General features: G+C 38.9%; 1 protein-coding gene across 1 annotated transcript in view; it reads right to left on the bottom strand.

Annotated features, from left to right (window-relative positions):
- Positions 1–20,574, bottom strand: part of Stx8 (syntaxin 8) — a 259,053-nt gene that overhangs the window by 184,158 nt on the left and 54,321 nt on the right. The gene's annotated exons all lie outside the window — the stretch shown is intronic.

The following is a 20,574-nucleotide window of genomic DNA, read 5'->3' as shown; positions in this document are numbered from 1 at the left end:
TTGAAGAGATGAGGAACAGAAGGGATACAGCAATTATAATAGGAGTCAGTAAAATGTCAGTAAATCTACATAAAATACCACTAAAGAAAAAAAGGAGGCTTTGGTTTAAAACAACATGAAAGATGAGGAGTCTAAAGGAAGGTTTAAGAATTCTAAACTTGATTTATTCAGAGACATTTGCTTTAGACTTTGTTAGAAAAATATAAACTTAGGTAAGCATGTTAAAAATGTGGTGGCCCAAGGTGGGTGGCTGGAGTATCCCATTCTTGGGTGGGGAAGGGGAAATTAGTTTTCCCATAAAACTGCCATTTCCCAGCTTCTAGCTTTCTCTGGAAAGCTCACTTCCAGCTGCTTAGGAGGCATAGGAACCCTAACCTCAATCTCATCCCTGCGTGGGGGTGGAAACACCAGGCCCTAAGGTTCAAGTCAGGCTCTGTTACCTCTGAGGCCACATGGCTCCCACCTAGCCACCAGCATGGAGTAGCAACTTCATTTATGGTGGTTGGAGAACTGCTTTTGTTGCTTTCAAGATCAGCTATGAATTTGAAAACAGTTTTAAAAAATGTTTTATCTAGCATTTTTATGTGTTAAATAAAATTTGTAGGAGGCCATTGATTTGGGCTAGGCTCCTGTACTAAGCCCAACAGACCAAACCAACATGGAACAATTCTTACTAAATGAAACTGACTTAGGAGTTTCTCGTGTAACAGATGGGGGCTAGATATAGCAGCTGAACTTTAGTCACTCATAGGCAGGCAATTGATTCAAATAAAGCAAACCAACTATGTTCACTCCCATTCTTCTATCCATAAGTGCTGCCTGATAACACTGCAGCCCCAGAGTTCTATCAGTTTATTCTGGATAGGAGGGCTGCCTGATTCTAGAATTGTTAAAGTCAATTAAGACATTTATATTGGTTATAAATTTTCTCTTTTGATCCGTGTTTGGAAAAGGGAGTAGGAGGGCTCAATGACTAGCTCAGTCTACCATTTTAACCATAAATCTACACCACAGAGTTAGTAATTAAAAAAACACCTTCAGAGGGCTTACCATGTGGGCATCACACATATTAACCCCCTTCATATTCACATCAGTATAAAATAGGTTCTAGGTAGCCCCACTTTACAGATGAGAAAGTTAGGATTATAGAAACCCTGACGAGGTATTGGTTAGTAAATATCAGAGGCAGTTTAGATCTCAACCCCAAAACATTACCATCATGATTTTTGTTCATACCATTTAACAAGTATTTTCAGTCCCTCTTCCCCAATCCAAACATTAGGTAGGATTATACCTCCTAGTGGTTGGATGGAGCTCCTGCTTAGTTGTGAGTGCTAAGATGGGAATTAAATTGACTTGTTACCTTGAGGCCTGAGCGTTTAAGGGCAGGGACAAGACCCCAGAGTACAAGTGCCCACAATGCTTGAAATGGTACTTGTTCTATCAGAGATCTTAAGTAACTATGTCCAACACTGAACCTCAATGGAAATATATTTAGAGACTTCTTTAAAAGTCTATTGATTTAAGCCACTTATATATAGGAGCTGGCTATTTGTTATAACAGCAAACCTAACTTCAAAAAAATTTTTCTCAACTATTTTTCTAGATGAAAAAGTGTGGGGGACAGGAGGGAATACTCACTAAAACAAGAGAATATATGACTTGCAAACCCGTACAGCTAGCTATTCAGGTTAAAAAAAAAAAAAAAAAAAAAAAAAAAAAAAGCTGTCATGACCAGTATTCTATGAAGCATGAAGCTAAGCAACCAAATTCTCAAAGCCAATATTGAAGTTTATCTATTAAACTTATCTGCAACCAATGGTCCCAATAAGATGGTAGCAGTAGTAGCCATAAAACAATAACATATAAATGATTCTATGATCCAAGAACCACTATGGGACCTTCTAAAGAGAATAATTAATACAGGAAATACAATACACAAAAGACAGAATGATAAACTCACACACCGAAAAATTACAAACATACAAGATTCGACATAAGAGAAGTAAAGTAAAAGCAGTGAAGGGAAAGTTAAGCTCAAAGAACTTTATAAGACAATCACAAAGAGTTTGAAATGTTTAAAATTCTCAATAAGATCCAAAAAGGAACAGAATCTATAAGGTAAGACAGGGGCACTATGAAAGAACAAGTGATCTGGATAACGCACTTCTAGCTAGAGATGTGAAGCTGAATAAATTACTTCACTGGCTTCTGCCCTTCCCAGAAACCCCATGAAAATGATGATGTGGTGATTTTTATTTTTGAGACACAACAGACAAAAAAGATGGAAGCGAAGACATCAGCAACAACATTTGGAAAGTTAAAAAGCTTAGTTATTTGGCAGGCATTTCCTTGAAAATGAGTGAAGTAAGCATGTCACTTTGAAGGAAAATGACCAACAGTGTTGGTTGGTGCTAATAAAAATTAAATTTTCAAGTGGAAATTAGAATCTTGGAAAACTTCTATTTGCCACCACAGGGCTTGAAAGCTTCTCAATACTTAAGACTTTCCTGATGAGATCAGTGGTCATATTAAATGTGATTTTAAAAATAGCATATAATGAAATGTGTCCAGATTTGGAAGATCTGTTTAAATCAGTGAACCAATATTTTCCAATGATCGATGCATGATGTTATAAAATCATGCATGGGTAAAATACACATTTGAAGTGAGACAGACCGATAGAATGTAATGGAACACAGTACAAAAAAATGAATTGGTATGGTTTCATATTCCACACTGCAACTAACCTTTTAAGAAACTACTACTTGTTAAATTTTGGTATAGCATCAAAGAAAAATTACAATATCTGGAAAGGTTATTAAAATATTCCTTTTTTTCAACTACATATATGTGTGATATGTATTTTGTCTACATCATCCAAAATGACATATAACAATAGATTGAATACAGAAATGGATACAAGAATCCAGCTGTCTTTTATTAAACTAGACATAAGAGAAGTCTGAAAAAAAATGTAGAACAATGTGACTCCTAATTTTTTGTTTTGGAAAATATAGCTATTTTTCATGAAGTTATTTATATTAACATAATGGCCTACTATTTAAAAACTAATTAATAAATACTTTTACATTTCTTTCAACTTTAAATACAGTAAGTATCAAACAGATATAATCCAAACAAAAGGTCTTGGGAATTCTCAATAATTTTTAAGAACATAAAGGTCCTAGACAGCAACTTGGAGAATTGGTTCTAAGTACAAGTAGCCAAAAGAAAGTCTATATGGTGATATCAGATGAACGAACCTAAAGACATTTATATAATGAACAAAAAGATTTAACAAATATGACTATACACATACACAATAACCTTTACATATCCCCAACACATATACTTAAAAATCTATATATATATATATATATGCCTAATAACTTTTCCTTCAAATTTATAAAACAAAAAAACAATCCAATCACATGGAAAAGCTGCTACATTCACAAACACTGAAGGAGACTTTACCACATCTCTTTCAGGGACTGACAGAAACAGAGGCCGTAAAGACATGTGAAATGTGCACATGAGTAACAAGGCTGCTCTAATAGGTGTCATAAAACCCTGTCTACCAGACTAAAGATAGACATCCTCTTCAGCCACACGTGGAGCAGTCATAACTCAGAGTTGTTACTAAGCCTCAGAGAACATCTTAACAAATTCAAAAGAAATGGTATCATACAGAACACAATTCCCTGATCCCTCTGTGACTCCATGACACAATCAACAATAAAAAGATGATGTTATGGTTGGGATCTTGACTGTCCCCCAGGACATATGTCGAGGTGGTAGAGCCTTTAAGAAGTAGACCCTAGCAGAGATACTTAGGTTGTTTAGGGTATGTCCCCAAAGGGGATTATGGGACCCCAGTCGCTTCCTTTTTCTCTTTTTGCTCTCTAGATTTCGAGGTAAGTGTTTTTGTTCCACCATATACTCCCACCATGACGTGCTGCCTAGCTACAGGCCCAAAGCCAAAGGACTGGACTGGAACTTCCAAAACTGTAAATCAAAATAAACCCTTTCTTTTTATAAGTTGATCATCTCAGGCATCTTGTTATAGTCACAGAAAGCTGACTAATAGATGGTTTTAAAATGTATATATTTAGAAATTTAGAAACAATGAGATAAAGAAAAAAATCAGTTGCAATTATAAAATATAATAAACTTAATTAAAATAAAATCACTAAATATTTGTAGGGGATAGACGTGCTTTTTGAAAGAGGATTTATAGTCCTTGGTATAAAGAAATAGTATAAATAGTAAAAGAAATAGTATAAATTAGTATGGAACCCTAGTTCTGTTTAAAGTTCCTATTTCCTGACTAAACTGTTAATTGTAGCTAAAACACCCAGAATTCCTCCCTAGGAAAATATAACCCCTGTACAACCTCATCTTGTTAGATTTTATTCATTACACACTATTTTCCAGACACAAAAAAAACTTTGATATCTGAAACTTACAAGTTCTCTCCAGCCTCCAAGATTTCATATGAGATGTCCCATCTCCCTAGAATGTTTCACTATGATATCTCTTTACTGGCTAACTTTTGGCCCATTCCCAAAGCCAAAACCTCCTCCCCAGCATTCAAAATCAGACTTTTTCGGTCATCCCTCCCCATAACCACCTGTTCTTTTCCTGGATAGTACGTCTCACAATTTGATAAACTACTTTGAGATGTATTTGCTTAATATCTATTTCCGCCCCATAGATTGTAAGAATAGTAAAAGATTTGAGCTCGTTTTAAATTTTGTTGCTGTTTTTCACTATATCAAGGGTCAGTCACACATAAAGCTGGTACCTGGTAAATATTTGTTAAATGGAACGTACCCATTACCAATGTGGTTGGCTATCCTTGCTCCTAAAAATTGGCTCAACGGCTTAACATTACTTACTATGGAACAATGAAAAAAATGCTACTTATATATAGCATTTTTTTTTTTTAGAGAGAGAGAGAGTGAGAGATAATTTTTTTTTAATATTTATTTTTTAGTTCTCGGCGGACACAACATCTTTGTTGGTATGTGGTGCTGAGGATCGAACCCGGGCCGCACGCATGCCAGGCGAGCGCGCTACCGCTTGAGCCACATCCCCAGCCCATATATAGCATTTTAAATGTTAAAATATTAAATTTATTTAATGTTTAAACATTTAGATAGAGGTGTGAAGATGAAATTATGTAAGTATATTATATGCTAATATGCACAATATATAATTATATATTAAAATGCATAATACATAAGGAATATGTATTAGAGAATTATGTCTCCCTCATTTTAAGTATAAAATACAGATATAATCACAGAATTGGTAAGTAGCAAATTGAGTAATTTCCAATAACTGAAACCTCTGGCCTTATGTGACACAGGTTGATGGTCACACCTACCCCCCCCCAGCCCTGATCCCCTCTGGGCAGACTCACCTTTCCCATCTCCTCCCCCTGCTCTCTGCATTCTGCTACACTGACTGGCATTCTCTCAACTTTCTTGATAATGTATGCTCCTTTGCAAACAAGAGACTTTGCATATGCTGTTCCCTCCGTTTGAAATGGACTGTCCTTTGCTTTTCATACAGATAACTCCTATTTATCATTTACTTATTCATTTATGTTGGAGTGTTGGGAATCAAACCTGTGCCTTGTGTGTGCTAATAAGCACAAGCTCTACCACTGAACTCTACCTCCAGCCACCTTTTTTATACTCCTAAATCTCCACTTAAATATCACTTCCCCAAGGAAGGCTTTCCTCACCATCAAACCATGCCAGATTCTCCTGTCACATGCTCTAGTTGCACCCTGCTACTTACCACAGTCCAATCACCAATGGCATATCTATGTAGAATCTGTCTCAACTGCCTCCCTCATGAGACCAAACACTCCATGAGGGTGGGAGCCATGTTTTTTGCCATAGCTGTCAATGTGGGGTCTAATCTAGTGCTTAGCACTTAACAAGGCATTCAGTATCTGCTTAATGAATATACAATTTGGAGAATGTGCTAAGAAGGAAAAAAAAAACAAAACACATTACTTTGGATTTAGGAAAAAGAGCTTACCAGAATAAGGCCTTTTCTTATCAGCAAGGGAAAAAGTTTATTAAATCTAGACAAAGGACAGTTATGGAGTTAGTAGGCAAAATGTTTGAACATATGGACAAATGTGGACAGAGAAAGGTGAGCTGTCATTGCTGCTGCTGATTTCACACATCAAGAGAATTTACGATGCCTTCTGGGAAGATCTTAGAAGAACGAACAGATGACAGTCAGGGATGACTAGGTAGAAGTTCTTGCAGAAAAGATGGCAGGGGGTAGGGCAAGGGAATGACCTCATGAACTCCTTTCCAGCCCAAGATTCTCTGAGACTAAGCAACCTGCAAATTTATTTATGAATGAAAAACAGACTCCATTAATCCCTGGAGCACTGCATGAATCTCATTAAAGGAAACCTGAAATTAGACCAGCATAGCCACTTAGAGAAAACCATTTCCCCACCCGACAATGATATTTTTCCATATCCCAAATTTGAGAAGGGGAAGGTTGGATTCTTGAACCAGGACAATGCATAAAGGCCAGCTTGACTCATAATGTGTCCAGGGCAATGAGAAGTTGTCACCAGGCTAAAGCTCTGAGCAGGGATCAGGGTGGGAGGTTTCCCTCCTCACATCCCACCTGCCAAGCAGAAACAGGAGTCCCTCCACTTCAAATTCATTCATGTTTAAAGAAGCAGTTCCTAATGATCTTGCTTTCTTCAAAAAGTTAACATACTTAAGTTCTGAGTAAGCAGCATAACATTGTTCTTGCCACAGCCACCTCTTCACACTCGTGTATTTTTTTTTCTAATTCAATTCAGCAGGTCAGTGGTAAGCAACCTGGGCACCATTTCTTCAGCTCCTCTAACCCTCCACTCATCTAACATGTGATCACAGCAGCAGGAGAGCCAAGTGGAAAGCTGCTTGAATTAAGCCACAAGTCACTATAGCAGGACGGGGACAAAAAGCAAGTAAGGGCTCTAAAGCAACCTAGATTTTATAAAAAATGAATCTTCCTATAGCCATGTTTCCCAAACTTCAGCACTTGAAATACCACCTTCAAATTTTTTGCCATGTTGATATTTCATCTGCACCATATATGCTTAATGCTTCTTTATATTAATTCACTGTTCTTTTTATGACGCATACAAGCTAACTGAATTAGAAAATTTTATAGTGCTGTGAAATCATGGGTTTTATTTTTATTTTTATTTTTTGGTTTTCATGGAGAAAAGGTCTTAAAAAATTTATTAATTTTTATTTTTTCTCAATAAAATACAGGCAGATATTGATGGATATTGACAGAGACCTTCTTTTTTAGAAATTTCAAAGCATTTTAGAAAAGCATACAAAAATTTTTTACCTAAAATATATTTTGAAGAAAATGAACAGTTCTCAAAAAGAAACAAGGCTTGCTAGGCAAAAGTAAGAAATGTCCCTTCTTCTGCTTTCCTGAAAGAGCTGTCAACTCCCCCAGGAAGACAACTGAAGGAAAGGAGAGGGCATGTCCTCACACACACCCAGGAGACCACAGAACACAGTGATCAAGAAAGTGAAGAGTTTAGGTTTGTTTTACATTCTTTTAAATTGGTTTGGGTCTCTTCCTCAAATTAGATGTCTATATCCATAAAAATATATCATCAGAGCTACAGAGTCTAAAACAGCTCACTAGCCAATTTAAAGTGTGTGTGTTTTTTAAGCTTTTTGTAAAACGCTTGGTTAAAATCTGTTAATAAACCATTTCACTTCCCCTTCCTTCTGGTTATCCTTTCCCATCTCCACTCCTCATCCCAAAGTGTCTAAGCAGATGATTACTCTTGGGTGAGGGGTAATAAAAAAGTCTATAAAATCTTGAAAGACTGCTCCTAACAATTCTTTCTTTTTTCATTTTTTTAACAGTAGAAACATTTATTTACTAACTAGAGGGATGATCCTAGTTAAACCAATACTCTGAAATAGCTGTATATAAAATATTTGGGATAAATATAGTTGAACACTGGGCTGAAAAAAAAAGCAGAATGGAAATTTGCTCGATAAACTCAGCTTGCTCATTCTTGAAACAAGTTGGAAGGATGGAATTTTTTATTCTACTTTTTCATAGATCTAAATACAGATGAAATTCACAATGCAGTCCACCACCAATTTCCCATTCTTCACCTTTCTTGCTAATGTGCTTTCCTTACATCCCTGTTTCTTTTTTTTTTTTTTTTTTATTGTTGGTCGTTCAAAACATTACATAGTTCTTAATACATCATATTTCACAGTTTGATTCAGGTGGCTTATGAACTCCCAATTTTACCCCGTATGCAGATTGCTGTATAACATCAGTTACCCTTCCATTGATTGACATATTGCCTTTCTCGTGTCTGATGTATTCTGCTGTCTGTCCTATTCTCTACTATCCCCCCTCCCCTCCCCTCCCCTCTTCTCTCTCTACCCCTTCTACTGTAAATCATTTCTTCCATTTGTATTATCTTGTCTTACCCCTCCTTTCCTCTTATATGTCATATTGTATAACCCTGAGGATCGCCTTCCATTTCCATGCGATTTCCCTTCTCACTCCCTTTCCCACCCACCTCTCATCCCTGTTTAATGTACATCTTCTTCTCAAGCTCTTTGTCCCTACCCTGTCCTTGTTTACTCCCCTTATATCAAAGGAGTCATTTGGTATTTGTTTTTTAAAGATTGACTGGCTTCACTTAGCATAATCTGCTCTAATGCCATCCATTTCCCTCCAAATTCTATGATTTTGTCATTTTTTACTGCAGAATAATACTCCATTGTGTATAAATGCCACATTTTTTTTATCCACTCATCTATTGAAGGGCATCTAGGCTGATTCCACAATCTTGCTATGGTGAATTGTGCTGCTATGAACATCGATGTAGCAGTGTCCCTGTAGCATGCTCTTTTTAGGTCTTTTGGGAATAGACCAAGAAGGGGAATAGCTGGGTCAAATGGTGGTTCCATTCCCAGCTTTCCAAGAAATCTCCATACTGCTTTCCAAATTGGCTGCACCAATTTGCAGTCCCACCAGCAATGAACAAGAGTGCCCTTTTCCCCGCATCCTCTCCAGCACTTATTGTTGTCTGACTTCCTAATGGCTGCCAATCTTACTGGAGTGAGATGGTATCTTAGGGTAGTTTTGATTTGCATTTCTCTGACTGCTAGTGATGGTGAGCATTTTTTCATGTACTTATTGATTGTATGTCCTCCTCTGAGAAGTGTCTGTTCAGGTCCTTGGCCCATTTATTGATTGGGTTATTTGTTATCTTATTGTCTAATTTTTTGAGTTCTTTGTATATTCTGGTTATTAGGGCTCTATCTGAAGTGTGAGGAGTAAAGATTTGTTCCCAGGATGTAGGCTCCCTGTTTATCTCTCTTATCGTTTCTTTTGCCGAGAAAAAACTTTTTAGTTTGAGTAAGTCCCATTTGTTGATTCTAGTTGTTAACTCTTGCGCTATGGGTGTCCTATTGAGGAATTTGGAGCCTGATCCCACAGTATGTAGATCATAACCAACTTTTTCTTCTATCAGATACCATGTCTCTGATTTAATATCAAGCTCCTTAATCCATTTTGAGTTAACTTTTGTGGATGGCGAGAGATAGGGATTCAGATTCATTTTGATGCAAATGGATTTCCAGTTTTCCCAGCACCATTTGTTGAAGATGCTATCCTTCCTCCATTGCATGCTTTTAGCCCCTTTATCAAATATAAGATAGTTGTAGTTTTGTGGATTGGTTACTGTATCCTCTATTCTGTACCATTGGTCCACCCACCTGTTTTGGTACCAGTACCATGCTGTTTTTGTTACTATTGCTCTGTAGTATAGTTTGAAGTCTGGTATCGCTATACCGCCTGATTCACACTTCCTGCTTAGCATTGTTTTTGCTATTCTGGGTCTTTTATTATTCCATATGAATTTCATGATTCTCTTTTCTATTTCTGCAAGAAATGCTGTTGGGATTTTGATTGGCATTGCATTGAACTTATAGAGAACTTTTGGTAATACTGCCATTTTGATGATGTTAGTTCTGCCTATCCATGAGCAGGGTATATTTTTCCATCTTCTAAGGTCTTCTTCTATATCTTTCTTTAGGGTTCTGTAATTTTCATTGTATAAATCTTTCACCTCTTTTGTTAGGTTGATTCCCAGGTATTTTATTTTTTGGGGGGATATTGTGAATGGAGTAGTTGTCCTCATTTCCCTTTCAGAGGATTTGTCGCTGATATACAGGAATGCCTTTGATTTATGCGTGTTGATCTTATATCCTGCCACTTTGCTGAATTCATTTATTAGCTCTAATAGCTTCTTTGTAGACCCTTTTGGGTCTGCTAGGTATAGAATCATATCATCTGCAAACAGTGATAATTTAAGTTCTTCTTTTCCTATTTTTATGCCTTTAATTTCTTTCGTCTAATTGCTCTGGCCAGTGTTTCGAGGACTATGTTGAACAGAAGTGGTGATAGAGGGCATCCCTGTCTTGTACCCGATCTTAGTGGGAATGCCTTCAATTTTTCTCCATTCAGAGTGATGCTGGCCTGTGGCTTATCATAGATGGCTTTTACAATGTTGAGGTATGATCCAGTTATCCCTAATTTTTCTAGCGTTTTGAACATAAAGGGATGCTGTACTTTGTCGAATGCTTTTTCTGCATCTATCGAGATGATCATATGGTTCTTATTTTTAAGTCTATTGATGTGGTGAATAACATTTATTGATTTCCATATATTGAACCAGCCTTGCCTCCCAGGGATGAATCCTACTTGATCATGGTGTATAATTTTTTTGATATGTATTTGAATCCGATTCGCCAGAATTTTGTTGAGGATTTTTGCGTCAAGGTTCATTAGAGATATTGGTCTGTAGTTTTCTTTCTTTGAAGTGTCTTTGTCTGGTTTCGGAATCAGGGTGATGTTGGCCTCGTAGAACGAATTTGGAAGTTCTCCCTCTTTTTCTATTTCCTGAAATAGCTTGAAAAGTATTGGTGTTAGTTCCTCTTTAAAGGTTTTGTAAAACTCTGCTGTATACCCATCCGGTCCTGGGCTTTTCTTAGTTGGTAATCTTTTGATGGTTTCTTCTATTTCCTCTATTGTTATTGGTCTGTTTAGGTTGTCTATATCCTCCTGACTCAATCTGGGCAGATCATAAGACTTAAGGAATTTATCTATGCCTTCACTATCTTCTATTTTATTGGAGTATAAGGATTCAAAATAATTTCTGATTATCATCTGTATTTCTGAAGTGTCTGTTGTGATATTGCCTTTTTCATCCCGTATGCTAGTAATTTGGGTTCTCTCTCTTCTTCTCTTCGTTAGCATGGCTAAGGGTCTGTCAATTTTATTTATTTTTTCAAAAAACCAACTTTTAGTTTTGTCGATTTTTTCAATTGTTTCTTTTGTTTCAATTTCATTAATTTCAGCTCTGATATTATTTCTTGCCTTCTACTTCTTTTGCTGTTGTTTTGCTCTTCTTTTTCTAGGATTTTGAGATGAAGTATGAGATCATTTATTTGTTGGTTTTTTCTTTTTTTGAGGAATGAACTCCAAGCAATGAATTTTCCTCTTAGAACTGCTTTCAATGTGTCCCATAGATTCCGATATGTTGTGTCTGTGTTTTCATTTGACTCTAGGAAGTTTTTAATTTCCTCCTTAATGTCTTCTAGAACCCATTGATCATTAAGCAACCTATTGTTCATTCTCCAGGTGATGCTTGATTTTTCCTTCCTTCTTTTATCATTGATTTTCAGTTTCATTCCATTATGATCAGATAAGATGCATGGTATTATCTCTACCCCTTTATATTGTCTAAGAGTTGCCCTGTGACATAATATATGGTCTATTTTTGAGAAGGTTCCATGTGCTGCTGAGAAAAAAGTGTAATTACTTGATGTTGGGTGGTATAGTCTATATATGTCAATTAAGTCTAGGTTATTAATTATGTTATTGAGTTCTATAGTTTCCTTATTTAACTTTTGTTTGGAAGATCTGTCCAGTGGTGAGAGAGGTGTATTAAAGTCTCCCATGGAAATCATGGGTTTTAAATGCTACTCATTTTTATTTCTCACCCACAATAAAATATACAACTATTAAAATGTTAGATGTTTCTCTCCATATGACCTAAAATACTCTTGCCTAGCATGCTTTGGGAGATTCTGATATTGGGTAATACACAAAGAGGATTCTTCAAACTATCCACATAAAATTTTCCTGTGCAAGACTAATTCTGTCAAAGAGCTAAGAAAACAGCTTGAGAGACTTGGGATAGAGGCTGAATTGGGTACTAGCAATGTAAGCCTCCTCTTGTGAAGCCAGCTTAAAAGAAATCATCTCAAGAGCTAAGAGAGGTAGAGACACATGGTAACTCCAAATACATTTTTTTTTAGCATGAGGGTGGTTAATCTGAATTCACTGACAACTGACAAAAAGACATTGAGATTACTATCATTAGTTTCCTGTTCCCACTATAACAAAGTACCCCAAATTTAGCAATTTAAAGCAACACACACTTATTCCCTTACAGTTCTAGAAAAAAAAAAAATGTGAAACCAATATCACTGGACTGAAATCAAGGTGTCCCTCCAGGGGCTTAGGGGAAAACCCATTTTCTGGCTTCTAGAGCTTTATTCCTTTTATCTTAGTCTGTGGCTCCTTCCTCTATCTTCAAATCCAGGAGGGTTTGCTTCTGTTATTATATTGTTTTATTATTCTATGTCAAATCTTCAATTCTCTGTTTTTTGTTTTTGTTTTTTTACAGGTGCTAGGGATCAAATACAAGGCTTTGCATATGCTAGGCAAGCACCCTACAACAGAGCAACACCTTTTATAAGGACATCTGTGACTGCATGTGGGGCTCACCTGGATAATCAGGGATCATCTCCCCATCTTGGTAGCCTTGACTTTACACAACTGCAAAGTTCCTTTTGCCATATAAGGTAACGTTCACAGATTCCAGAGATCAAAATGTGAGTAACTTTGGGGAGGCTCATTATATAGCCTACCACATTATTTTTCTCCATTTTCAACATGAAAATTCAACTAATCGATGAATGGCACTTCAGTGATGTATATGTAAAATCAGATCATTTTGTGTTGATAAGAATTTTTTAAAGGACACACTGGTCTCCTCAATCCCAGTATTGGTGATGTATTTTTTTTTTTGGGGGGGGGGGTTGGTTTTGTTTGTTTGTTTTGTTTTGTTGTGTGTACACACTCTTATAGGAGATCCAGGCAGGAGCAAGAATGTTATCTTTGGGATCTGGAATGTCCCCTAAGTCACATGTGTTGAAGGATTTGTCCACAAGGCAGCAACGTCCAGAGGTGGGGCTTTTAGGACCCAATTGGATCATGAGGGCTGCAACCTCATCAGCATATCAATCCATTTGATGGATTAATAATTTGAATGGACTGCTGGGAGGTGGTAGAAACTGCAAGCAGGTTGGGGCATGGTTGGAGGAAGTAGGTCACTGGGGCATGTTCTTGGGGACTACATCTTAGCTCTGGCCCCTTCCTCTCTTCCTTTTTGAATTGTGGCTGTCATGAGCTGTGCAGCTTTCCTCTACTATGATCTTCCACCATGATGTTTCTGCCTTGGAGCCAGCCAACCATAGACTAAAATCTCTGAAACCTGAGCCAAAAAACTGATTAACATGAGAAAAGAGAGGCTCACCCGGGACTACTATGCCTCATAAATGTCTCTTACCTTTAAGAAAATAGTAAAATTTCAATAATCCAGGGTGTGGGCACAGGCAGAATAGGAATATTAAGTTCTTTTAGGCAAAAATAAGAGACTGATCTCCTCTACTAAGACATCTCTAGCCAGGATAGAATGGCCCATGTCTGTAATCGCAACAACTTGGGAGGCTGAAACAGGAGAATTACAAGTTAAAGGCCAGCCTCAGCAATTTAGCGAGACCCTGCCTCAAAGTAAAAAATAAAAAAGGAGCTAGGTGCAGTGACACACACCCATAATCCCAGCAGCTTAGGAGGCTGAGACAGGAGTATGGCGAGTTCAAAGCCAGCCTCAGCAAAAGCAAGGTGCTAAGCAACTCAGACCCTCTTTCTAAATAAAATTCAAAACAGGGCTGCAGATGTGGCTTAGTGGGCAAGTGCCCCTGAATTTAATCCCTAGTACCAAAAAAAAAAAAAAAAAAAAAAAATCTCAATTCATCTCCCTGCTTCTACAGTGGAGCTGAATTGCTGTCTCATAAGTGGTAGTTCCTTTTTTAAAAATAAATGCCTAACAAATTGGTCTAATTCAACTTGGAAAATACATAGTAAATACTTTCATGTTCACTGTAGCTATACCCTGATGTCTACAAAAACCTGTAAGATTCAGTCTGTGAAGTCTTATTCGTGTTCATTAATTTAACAAGTATAATCAAACACTATCTGCCATGTGAGCTGGCCCTGCAGATGCAACTGAGAATAAAAAGGAAAGCCTGGCCTCCAGGAGCTTACAGCACAGCTAAGGACAAGTCACTCGGTGAGTGACAAAAGCTCTAACTATGGAAAAACAAAGTGCTAAAAAAAAAAAAAAAAAGAAAAACAAAGTGCTAGGGGAGCTTGTGGCAGGGGAAGAGCTCCCAAAGAAAACAATGCCCTAACCTAAACTGAACTGAAAAGATGAGTCGGCTCCAGCCAAGGCAAGATGTTATTGGCTGGTGTGGGGAAGGAAAGGAGAGCACCAGGGAAGGGAAACAGGAATGGGCAGAAGGGTCCCTATCAATGGAAGAAACCTCCACACAGCATCAGAGGCCAAGCCTAACACACCGATACCACTGAAAGACTTGAAGTGGGCCAGTGTGGTGGGGTGTACAATCCCTGTGGTGGGGAATGCAGTGACTAATCCATGGGGAACAAGTGTGGACTTTTCCAGAGTAACAGCAGGGTGCCACCCAAACCTGAAAACATGAGCTGGGTGCAGTGGTGCACACCTGTAATCCCAGCAGCTCCGGAGGCTGAGACAGGAGGATCACAAGATCAAAGTCAGCCTTAGCAACTTAGCCAGGCCCTAAGCAACTCAGTGAGACCCTGTCTCAATAAAATACCAAGAAGATCTGGAGATGTGGCTCAGTGGTTATAGGCCCCTAGGTTCAATCACTGGTACAAAAAAAAAAAAAAAGAAAGAAAGAAAAAGAAAAAGAAAAATTGATAACATGAGTCTATGTTCCAAAACGAATTCTCTGAGATAAGGTACAGGAAAGTTAGAAAATAAAGACAAGAGGCAAGGAGTCCGGCTGATGCAGTAATTCAAGTAAAAGGTGACAGTGGCCCAGAACAGGCTGGTGGTGAAGGACAGCAGTGGAAAAATTCTAATGATAGGATTTGGTGACTCACCAAGGTTGAACAAGGAAGCAGTAACTGAGCAGATTATGGGGGCATTCAGGGGTAGGGGGACACAAGGCCTGGCCTGCACCGTATGTGTATGTGCACACATTCCATTTAATAAATAAAAACTTAACTAAAGGTGGAGGTGCAGCTCAGTGATAAAGCACTTGCTAGCATACATGAAGCCCCAAATTCAATTCCCATCACTGGGGGCGGGGGGGGGGCAAAACAACTGTCTGTATATTGTTTTCTGCTGTTAAAAATCAGAAAGTAAATCAAGAAGTGAAATGGACAACAAGCAAGAGAAAAAATAAGAGACTTAGAGAATTAATCTAGGAGGTCTAAATCTGACCAACAAGAGAAAATAGAGAAAAACAGGAGAAAGGAAATAAGAATTTTCCAGAATGAAACTTCTAGATTATAAGGGGACCTCAAGCACCCAACACAATAAATAAAAATGTACCTATATCAAGGCATGTTGACAAAATTTCAAGACATTGATGGTAAATAAAAGATCCTAAAATATTTCAGAGAGAAGGGAAAATAGGTCACATGCATGCTACTCAGGAGGCTGAGGCAGGAGGACTGCTTGGATGTTTGAAGTTAGCCTAGGCAACACAATGAGAGCCAGTGTCCAAGTGTGTGTGTGTGTGTGTGTGTGTGTGTGTGTGTGTCTCTCTCTCTCTCTCTCTCTCTCTCTCTCTCTCTCTCACACACACACACACACACACACACACACACGCTGGGTATGATGGCACATGCCTGTAATCCCAGGGACTTAGAAAGCAGAGGCAGGAGGACTGCAAGTTCGAGTCCAGCCTGAAGAACTTAGCAAGACCCAGTCTCAAAATTTTTTAAAAAGGCGGGCGGGGACATAGCTCAGTGGTAAAGCATTTTAGGTTCAATTTCTAGTATTAAAAAAAAATCATAATGATATAATGACAAAGAGCTTGAAAGGAAAGGACACCCCTGTGGCGATGGGCCAGTCTGCACAGAAATTCTGGTTCTACACACCATTTCCTAGTAAAGGGAGCCAGAGACTCTTGAAGACATCTTATTCTTGCAGAAAGCAAGGACATGATCACAGACTAGAAGAGAAACATCAAAAGGACTGGCCAACTGGGGATATCCGAGCAGCTGAGAGAATAATGAAGACCCTCGCATGCTGGGAGAGACTTGCTCTCTGTGCCATCTCACCCTCAGAACCGTGCCTCTACAGTTCTGTGTGGTGCTGCTGTTGAGGTTGGGCCAATGCCAAAACTAGGTCTCAGAGCATCGACTTTGGTCAAGTCAACCCCATTCATTTTTCTGCTTTCATGTTTTTAAAAAGTCTTTTTGAGCATGAACCGTAAAGAATTTCTCAATAAACCAGCACCATAGCTCTTAGTTTGGGAACAGCCTCTGGGTGGTCTGTCACAACCCCTTGTGCCCACCAATTCTCACAGTTCACCTTGAGCTGAAGCGCACAAACTCAATGGTTCCGTGAGGGGGATCTCACTGGCTCAATGCCCCTCCCTCCTGCCATTCCTCCTTGGCCAGTGTACATTGGTTTGGGCGTCCCAGCCCCGGGGTTTTCGCTTCACTGCTAATCCTCTCCTCATTAGGCCCGGTCACTGGCATATGAACAGGGTAATGACTGGTGTGGGTCAGGCTCTCTTTAACTCTCTATGAGAAGACTGAAAACAGAATTTCTAAATTGAAGATAATTCGACCCTTTGGTTTTGTGGTTATGTTCTAAGTACAATGATTTTGTTAGTAAGGTTTTGATACTTGATTCCAAAATGGCCTGGCTGGCCATTATCCCGGCCTATTGTTTCTCTCATTTAATGAAAACCAAAAGAATAATTCAGTAGTTCGGTAAATCATATGGAGATATTTACAACAAAAGTGGTATCTTTTTCCAGTACCCCTGACTTACAACACACTCAGATCACAATAAAGATCCAGATGGGGCTGCAATTCTACACTTACCACCTATGGATATAACGGCCTTTGTTCACTTTAACAAAACGAATGGAGGCTGACTGTTGTCCTGGCAGGAATATAATTTTTTATCCTCAGAGAGTCTCTCAGTTCCTGTGAGAGAAAATGGCTGACTCTGCCCTATCTCTGAGAAGAAAATGTGCACATTAGAAAACCACTAGCTTAACTGTCGTCTCCCTGGGAGGCCACCACAGAGAAAACCCAGCTTATGTTGGCAGCTAAGGGAAAAATACCTCATGTTTGTCTATGTACACACATACCCACTCGGGTCTCAAATGAAGATGTGGATCAGGGAGACGCAGAGGAAGACAGGGCTAGATCTCTTCTCGGCATATTCACTAAGGACTGGTTCTCCAGCTTGGCAGCATATTGAAATCAATCTGAGGAGCTTTAAAAAGTACTGCTGCTTGGGCCCCAGTCCTGAAGATTCTAATTTACTTGGTATAAAGTACTATGGGAGACAGAATAATGGCTCCCCAAAGATGCACATGTCTTTGTCCTTGAAACCTGTGATTGTGTGAGATCACATGGCAACGTGGCATCCAGACTGCAGGTAGAATTAAGGCAGCTAATCAACTGACCCGTGAGTGGAGAAATTACACTGGGTGAGCCCCACATAATCAGAAGGGTTCTTAAAAGCACAACAGGGAGGCAGCAGGAGCAGAAGTGACACAAGAAGAACTCAAGCTACTGTTGTTGGCTTTGAGGATGGAAGAGGAGGTCATGAGCCAAGGAATGTGGGTAGCCTCTAGAAGCTGGAAAAGGCAAGAAATGGATTCTCTCCTAGAGCCTCCAGAAAGGAACATGGCCTTGCCAACATCATGGTTTTAACCGAGTTAGGCCATGACAGAGCCTGTGACCGATGGAGCCGTTATTTTAAGCCACTCACTCTTTGTTATAGCAGCAATAGAAAACAAAGCTATAGCTCGGGTGTTTCAAGTCTTAAAAAAGCTCCCCAGGGGATTCTAATTTGCAGCAAAGTATGATAACCAATAAACTAAAAACAAGATAAAGATGTGCTGACGTCTGATTGCTTATGCTGGAAAAATTTGTGATTTCACCATATTTTTAGTAAGTTCCCCATCAAATAATATACCTCCTTTTCTTAACTTCCTGTCCACACATCACATGCTGGGCATGTTTCACTAGTTTGGGGCCAGAGTCTTTTGTAGTCAGACCCACTGAACAGGCTAAATTTTGGGGGGATAAAGAACAATTTTACACCAAATAGGCAGATCTTTTTTTTTTTTTTTAAATATTTCTGGGGATCCAACCCAAGGCCTCACAACTGCGAGGCAAGAGCTTTTACCACTGAGCTATATCTTCATGTTGGCAGATTTTTCTGTGAAGTTTATTTTCTTGCCAATACTATTTCAACCAAGGAACTCGACAACAACTGAATTATATGCAAATACATAAACTGCACTGTCAGGAAAAGGACAAAATTGTTTTCCTCTCTATACTGAAACTATGAAAAACCACTTTCAGGATTATACAATGTTTCTCCATTTGCTTTAATAATCTACATGTGATAGATAATAAATAGATGTGATAGACAAGTGGAATAATACTCTGGGAACAAATGAACTCATTCTTCCTAGGAACAAGAAAAAAAAAAAAGTGCCCATTACACAATTTTGACAAGTACAACCCTCCCTTCACAGCGAGACTTCATCCATACCAGGAATTCAATGCTGGCTCATACATGATGGTAACTTTCCTTGAAAGCCATTCCATCATGGTACCATTACCAAGAGCTAAGACCTCAGAACCTTTTTCTTTGTATTTTTCCTTCTACTTCACCTTCCTTGAAAGGAGGCTGGTGTAACAGAAAAGTCAGTCATAATAGAATTGGAAAACCTGAGTTGGTATTTCAATCCTGTCACTTATAAATGTGACATTATGAGGATGTGGCATTATGATGCTCTCAGCTGCTCTGAGTTTTGTCTCTAACCAAGATGATACTGCCTTCATGATGCAGTGTAGACTAAATGAAATGACACAGATGACTGTGCTTATCATGCAGCAGGGGGCTTCTGTAAACGCAGGCTTCGCCAGAGCCTCGTCCTGTTATACTCTCATGTACCACCCCTATGCTAAGTTTCTCCCACCTTTTCCTTTTCCTGTCCTCTCCCTGAGCTCTGGTACCATATCTCCAACTGTCAACTCGACACTTCCATTTGGCCCTCTCACTGGCATCTCTGATGGGACATGTTCAAACTGGTCTTATGCTCTTTACTCACAGTGACTCCTCTCTATTTCCCTCTGTCAGTCCCAGTAAAAGCACTGCTGGCCCCTCACATCTGTCCTTTCTTCTCCATTCCTACTGCTAAGACTCTTGTTTGGGCTCTCATCCATTTTAGACAGCTTTGTGACACTGTGATCAAATATCTGACAAGAATAACTTGAAGGAGGAAAAGTTTATTTTTGGCTCAGAGTTTTAGAGGTTGAGTCCATGGCAGGCCAAGTCCATTGCTCCGAACCCAAGGTGGGGCAGGACATCATGATAGAAGGGTGTGGTGGAAAAGCACTGCTTACCTCATGGTGGCCAGGAAGTGGGGGATGGAGGACAACCATAGAAAGATGAACCCTTCATGCCTTCGGTGACCCACCTCCCTCCGCCACATCACACCACCCAGTCCATTCAAACTAGGATGGACTGAGTCGGTTACAGCTCCAAAATCCAATCATTTCACCTCTAATCATTCCTGCATTAACCCAGGAGCTTTTGAGAGACATTTTACATCCAAACCATAATATCCCTTCCCACTACACAGTCCAAACAAGAGTCTTTCAGGTACCATCCATGTTTCATCTCTCTCTCTCTCCCCCCCACCCCCCGCCACAGTCCAGTCTGCTGTGGTTTTCAAGTTAATCTTTCTCAAAAATCATGTATCAAATCAAGTCTTGAACAAAGATCCTTAAACATTTTTTTTTTTTTTTGCCCTGCAACCTAGTATTTATGTCAAAGAAGCCCAAACTCCACTGGGTGTGTAGATAGATAATAGGAGGCCCATTCAAGCCTAATTATGTCTTGAATCAGAGTATGTCAAGCACCGAGTAATTTCATATCATTGCTACATGAAAGAAAAGCTCTTGGGACAAATGGATCATCAAACAAATATTTTTAAAAGCAGCTACTGAGCCAGGCACATGGTGCATGCCTGTAATCCCAGTAGCTTAGGAGACTGAGATGGGAAGATCACAAGTTAAAGGCCAGCCTCAGCAACT

Source organism: Urocitellus parryii, chromosome 7, assembly GCF_045843805.1.
Source record: "Urocitellus parryii isolate mUroPar1 chromosome 7, mUroPar1.hap1, whole genome shotgun sequence".
Taxonomy (NCBI): Eukaryota; Metazoa; Chordata; class Mammalia; order Rodentia; family Sciuridae; genus Urocitellus; species Urocitellus parryii.
Note: the sequence above shows the minus strand (reverse complement) of the source record. Positions and strands in the feature narration are given on the sequence as shown.